The following is a 6,000-nucleotide window of genomic DNA, read 5'->3' on the forward strand; positions in this document are numbered from 1 at the left end:
GAGTTGTGTTATACAACTCCTGGAGGCAGTATTTATATGGTATTCTACGTAAATGGCTCCCCTTCCTATGGGAGGTATATAGTACACCACCTGCACAGCTGTAAACAAGTCTTCACTGTGGACATCCAGGTGGAAATGTCCGAAAGATAGTTGGATATGAGTCTGGTATTTGCAAAGGAGTATGCTGTACATTGAGAAAAAGTACATGCTGTGACTAGAAGCAAGCCGTTAGCTATAATCAAATGTATGATTTAGTTGGATTATTTCAATAAAACTATACCCAACTATTATGTGTTTATTTTATAATAGTTTATTTTGTCTCATTCTGTACATAATGTTGTATAAAAATCAAGTATAGCCTAATTACAGATTCTTCATGCCTGTAAAAATCAGATGATTCTAAAATTAGCAAGAAGTTATACATCTGTGGGCCAAGCATGTGGTTGAAAAGTGGTAAAGTAAATTTATTGCCCAACAGATGCATCTAAAAGTTTTACTTTATAAAAAGAGATTAGGTTATAAAAATGGGCAAAGATTCAGAGTTTATTTTCTTCACATAAGATGAAGAGCTCCTCCTAAATTGTATTTATTCTTGAGTATTCACTGTGCACATTGCTGTCAGGAATCTTTCTGGTTGATGGTTAGTCTGTGTTTGTGATGTTTTATCTCTAGGAAGGATGCCAGTCTGAGGCTGAGTTATAAGATACAAAAATGAAACCTACTAAAGAGAGGACCACCTGTGTTACTTTAGAGTCAATCCAACTGATATTCTTGCTAGGAGATACATTGTGTCACTAAATAACTAAAAAAAATTGAACAAAACAGATATATCTGAACCTGTATTTTCTAACGTGCATCAACCTTCAAAGTCAAAGTGTAATCCTTTTGGGAGATTTGTTTACCATTGCTAGAGACTGAATGTTGGTGATCCCCAAAATTCATATGTTGAGATCCTAACCCCCAATGGGATGATATTAGGAAGTGTGGTCTTTGGTAGGTCATTGGGTCATGAGGTCAGAGCTTTCATGAATGGGATTAATGCCCTTATAAAAGAGACTCCAGAGAGCTCATTTGCCTCTCCCACCATGTGAAGACACAATAAGGCACCCTCTCTGAACTAGGAAGCAGGACTTCATCAGACACTGAATCTGCTGTTCCCTTGATCTTGATCTTGGACTTATCATCTAGGACTGTAAGAAATAAATTTTGATTGTTTTAAGCCGCCCAGTCTATGGTATTCCTCTATAAAAGCCCAAACAGAGCAAGATACCCATCTACTCATTAGTTCATGAAATCTTTAGCTGCTGAGCTGATATATGAACTATGCAAGAAAATAAGTATGTTACATTATAAACACAACTTAATTCTGCCCAAACTTTATTATCCAGCTTAATCACATTTAAATCAATAGAATGACTTTTTGCTAGTTTCCAAAAATTCCCTAGCCGGGCGCGGTGGCTCAAGCCTGTAATCCCAGCACTTTGGGAGGCCGAGACGGGCGGATCACGAGGTCAGGAGATCGAGACCATCCTGGCTAACACGGTGAAACCCCGTCTCTACTAAAAACTACAAAAAACTAGCCGGGCGACGTGGCGGCGCCTGTATTCCCAGCTACCCGGAAGGCTGAGACAGGAGAATGGCGTGAACCCGGAGGCGGAGCTTGCAGTGAGCTGAGATCTGGCCACAGCACTCCAGCCTGGGTGACAGAGCGAGACTCCGTCTCAAAAAAAAAAAAAAAAAAAAAAATTCCCTCAAAGAATTAAAATTTACCACCGCCACACAAAGACATAAGAATAATACAATGGATTTTGGGGATTTGTGGGAAAGGGTAGAAGAGGTGTGAGGGATAAAGGACTACACATTGGGTACAGTGTATACTGCTCTGGTGATGGGTGCACCAAAATCTCAGAACTCAACACTAAGGAACTTATTCATGTAACCAAAACCACTTGTTCCTCAAAAACCTATTGAAATAAAAACAATCATGTTTAGTGGTAATGGAGATATCCTAGGAAAAGACCAACCCATTTTTATCACTCTTTATCACTGGCCCATCACAGATGACAGCTTTCTATCTTATGGAATTATTTGCACAAAGTATATATAAAGATGTATATTTGCAGCATTACTTATAACAGTAAAAAAATAAAATGATACAGTCATCTAGTTAATGCCACTGAATTGTACACCTTGATGGTTAAATGACAAATTTTGTTGTATATGTTTTGCCATATTAAAAATATAGTAAAGAAACTAGTGAATTGTATACTTTAAATGAGTTCATTGTATGGTATGTGAATTATGTCTCAATAAAGATATTTTTATCTCCCCCAAAAATAAAATTTATCACCATTAAGAAGACTCAAAACAATTATTCTTAGACCATGAAGACATTCTTGAAGTTCTAAAAATTTTTGAAGCAATAAGAGTATAATAGAGTCAGACAAGATGACTCCTTTGAAAGATTGTTATGTCTATACTTAAATTTAGTCACATTATTTTGTCATAATGATTGTGTGGATTGGGAGGAAGAACCTGTAATTTGTATCAGGCAGACCTGACTTCAATTATTAATTTTACCTCTTAAACAAGTGTATGACCAGCTGTATGTATGTGTCATCACTAAGACTGTTTCATCATCTAGTCAATTAGAGATGGTAATAATACTTACATCATAGATGTTTTGTGGGAATCAAATCAATGAAAAGTAATTAGCATAGTGTTAAATACACATCATTTGGATACCAGATTATTCTGAGGAGATTCTGTCAGTGAACCAGTCTGTTCCTGGAGACTTCTCACTGATGCCAAGGACAGCTTCTTTTATGAAAGATAGAAGTCCTGGAAAAGTGAAAATTATCATATGGTAGCTCATGCTTCGTGAATGGTTCTTGGGAATGATGAAGACTAAGGGCCATCCACACAACTAGGTAAGAATCAATCCCTACTTATTCAGCCAGTAAAGAAACTTGATCTTATTCTTTATTTAATTCCAAAATGTATTAAAGAAATATTTATATTGCTAATGAAGACAGGTGCTGTCTAAATCTTGTTAACTGAATTCTCATTTAAGAAGGACCTTGATTAGGCCCTTCTACATCACTAAGTTCCTCCTGCCTTCTTTACAATGATAAATAGCCCATTAAGTGTTCCTTCTGACAATGGCTTTCCTCATTTATAGCATCTTATACATTCAAAGAGCTGACACCTCATCTTGTATATTAATTTGATACTAATTATATAGTCAGTCTAAACCTTCCTTTCCATGGCTTCTTCCCCAAGCTGTCTTCTTCCTGAGGGCCAGTTAAGGACTCAATTGCTGAGCAGACCTGCTAGACCTCACTTCAAAAGGTTTGTTAATCTCCTTGGAATCACCCCTTTGAGCTCACTCCTCTTGCTTTTCATACTCAGATTGGACTGCATTAGTCTTCCACATTGCTTTGTAAGGAAAAGAGAGAAAGTTGGGAGTGGGTGGAGAAAGAAAGACACAAGGTGGGGAGGAAAGGAGGAGGAGGTGAAAGAAGGAGATTACATAAAGATGGAAAAATAAGAGTTGTATATAGGAAGAAACCATCACTGCCAGAAGTTAAAGTGAATGGTTTATAACCTTTTAGAGGTCAAGGACCTTCTTTAAGATTCTGTGAAAACTATAGCTTGCCTACCCAGAAATATGCTCCTATGCACATACATAGGAAATTTCACCTCCCATTTCAGAGAGTATACATACCTCATAAAGTGCATCCATAAGCCCCAGGTCAGTAGTCTACAACAATGACCTCCCATCACGAAATTCAGTCACACCATTTGCAATTTATGTGACACTGATTGAGAATCATTTTGTGAAAATATCTGACTTATCTTACAATTGGTTGATTTCCTAGTGTTCTGCATGAGATCTTCTTCTGTCCCCACATTCTTTGGGCTTACCCATTTCCCAGGCTTCCACTGCCCTCTCTATGAGTAGTTAACCATTTTTTTCCCTCTTTAGGAAACTCATGAAAGTTACAAAACCTCTATCTACAAACACACACATACACGTTATAGTCTCAGTTTGGCACTCAACCTTTTAAGCACTCATGTGCCACCCAAAGTTCATCCATGGATGCAAGATTTGGAACTACTGGATTAGAGGGAACTAAATGTTTATTTATTAAGTGTATTCAGGCATGTGGCATTTTTACTGGGTTCCTAAATCTGTTCCATTGTTTAATAGAAACAAGGTGTTTGTTTGTTTGTTTTTAAAAACTATGTAATCCAGTCTCAGATCTTCCTGGCTTTGAGCTTCATTATGGAATCTTGATTAAATCCCCAATGTTATAAACGTTGGTGGCTCACATGGAGCTCCGAAGAGCCTGGTATAGTCCCCCAGACTCTTCAGGGCACTGTGAGTGAGCAGTTAGGTACAGGCCTTGGTCCATTGTGCTCAATTGAGAACTAAGTCAACATGTCTTATTACTATGCTAATTATGATGGAAAATCAATCTCTTTCCATTAAAAATAGTCTTTCCTGGGTTAACTGAGCTCCTTTGGATACTTCTCAGTGTTTTAGAATTCCATCTCACACACCTACCTCCTTCCTCTCTAAGACAGAGAAGAGGCAATGAGTTGACATGGACATCTTTGTGTGGTCCTTATTGACCACTACAGTAATTTCAACAATGCCCTCCCCAGTCATTGGGAACTATTCTGGCATTTGAGATGAAGTCCAGGAGTTGTGAAATACAAGGTCTATGCTCTCAGCTCATCTAGGCTCAGAGTTATTCACCATTCTGCTGACTTAGACTCACCTCTTCCCTTGTCTGCCTTTCAGGCTCTCTGAATCTCAACCACATCCTCCATTCAGCCCCAGAGTTAGATCGTCGACCTGCAGCCCTTGCAGTAGCGTCAACTTGCTCCTCATGGCAGCGGCCCCATGGGAGGCCTGCTGGCTGTAAAAATCCAGCTATTTTCTATATCCTCCACTGGGAGCATGTGAAAATATCTGGATACATTTATGCCAGGTAAAAGCTGAGGGAGACTTGGCCCTCTCTTTGCCTAGATCTGCCTTGCATCCATTTTTCTTCTGCTATGATTATCTCTTGTTAGTGAGGGGGCACTCAGAAAGGTGATTGTTTTAGTCTATTTTCTGTTACTCAGAGAAATTTATGAAGAAAAGACATCTATTTCTCATAGTTCTGGAGGCCGACAAGTCCAAGAGCATGGCACCAACATCTGATGCAGGTCATCCATGGCAGAAGGACAGAAGGCTGAAGCAAACATGTGAGACAGAGAGAAGAAATCAGGCAAAACTCACTTTTATTACAAATTCAGTCTCGTGATAACTAACCCACTTCTGCAATAAGGGCATGAATCCATTCATGATAGATCTGCCATCACCTAATCATCTCTTAAAGGCCCCACATCAATTAAAAGTCAACATGAGTTTGGGAGCAGACAAACATTTAAACCACAACAGTGGTGTCCCAGAGTTCCAAAGACCAAATTTGGAATAATTCCACTTTGTTTTTTATTTTCCCCCAAACCTGTTGGAAAATGTCCCCAGATTCCACACTTATGATAATAGGGCATGTGGTGTGGAGGGGGGCAGACTTATCTATGGACTCTTCCACTTCCTTCGTGGCCTCTTACCCTTTCTTTTTTTCTCTCTCTCACCTCTCAGAATGCTACAGTTTTGTTTCTGGATAGTGTACCCTTCACTTACATCATCTCGAGTTATCCCAAACTAGTAAAACTCTAGAATGTCAACTGGCCAGGCTCCGGGCTTGCCTTCAATCTTTCTCTCTCTCTTTCTCTCTCTCACTGTCTCTCTTTCTCTCTCTCCTACAGCTACACTGCAGTACAATTTACATACCATAAAATTCACCCATTTTAAATGTACAGTTCAATGACTTTTTAGTAAATTTGGTTGTGTAACTATCACTGTACTTTTGGTTTTTAAACATTTTCATTATCCCAATAAGATCATTCATGCCCATGTACAGTTAATCCACTTTCCTACCT

The 6,000-nt window shown here is 38.7% G+C and overlaps 1 long non-coding RNA gene across 1 annotated transcript in view; it reads left to right on the forward strand.

The window, feature by feature from the left end:
• LOC117078490 overlaps positions 1 to 5,021 on the forward strand; it is a 100,040-nt gene extending 95,019 nt beyond the window's left edge. The window contains exons 3-4 of the long non-coding RNA XR_004434997.1: positions 3,283 to 3,351; positions 4,811 to 5,021. This is a non-coding gene — a long non-coding RNA (uncharacterized LOC117078490). The remainder of the gene's footprint in view (positions 1 to 3,282; positions 3,352 to 4,810) is intronic.
• Positions 5,022 to 6,000: the final 979 nt, after the last annotated feature.

The sequence above is a fragment of the Trachypithecus francoisi genome, unplaced genomic scaffold, assembly GCF_009764315.1.
Source record: "Trachypithecus francoisi isolate TF-2019V2 unplaced genomic scaffold, Tfra_2.0 Lachesis_group6, whole genome shotgun sequence".
Taxonomy (NCBI): Eukaryota; Metazoa; Chordata; class Mammalia; order Primates; family Cercopithecidae; genus Trachypithecus; species Trachypithecus francoisi.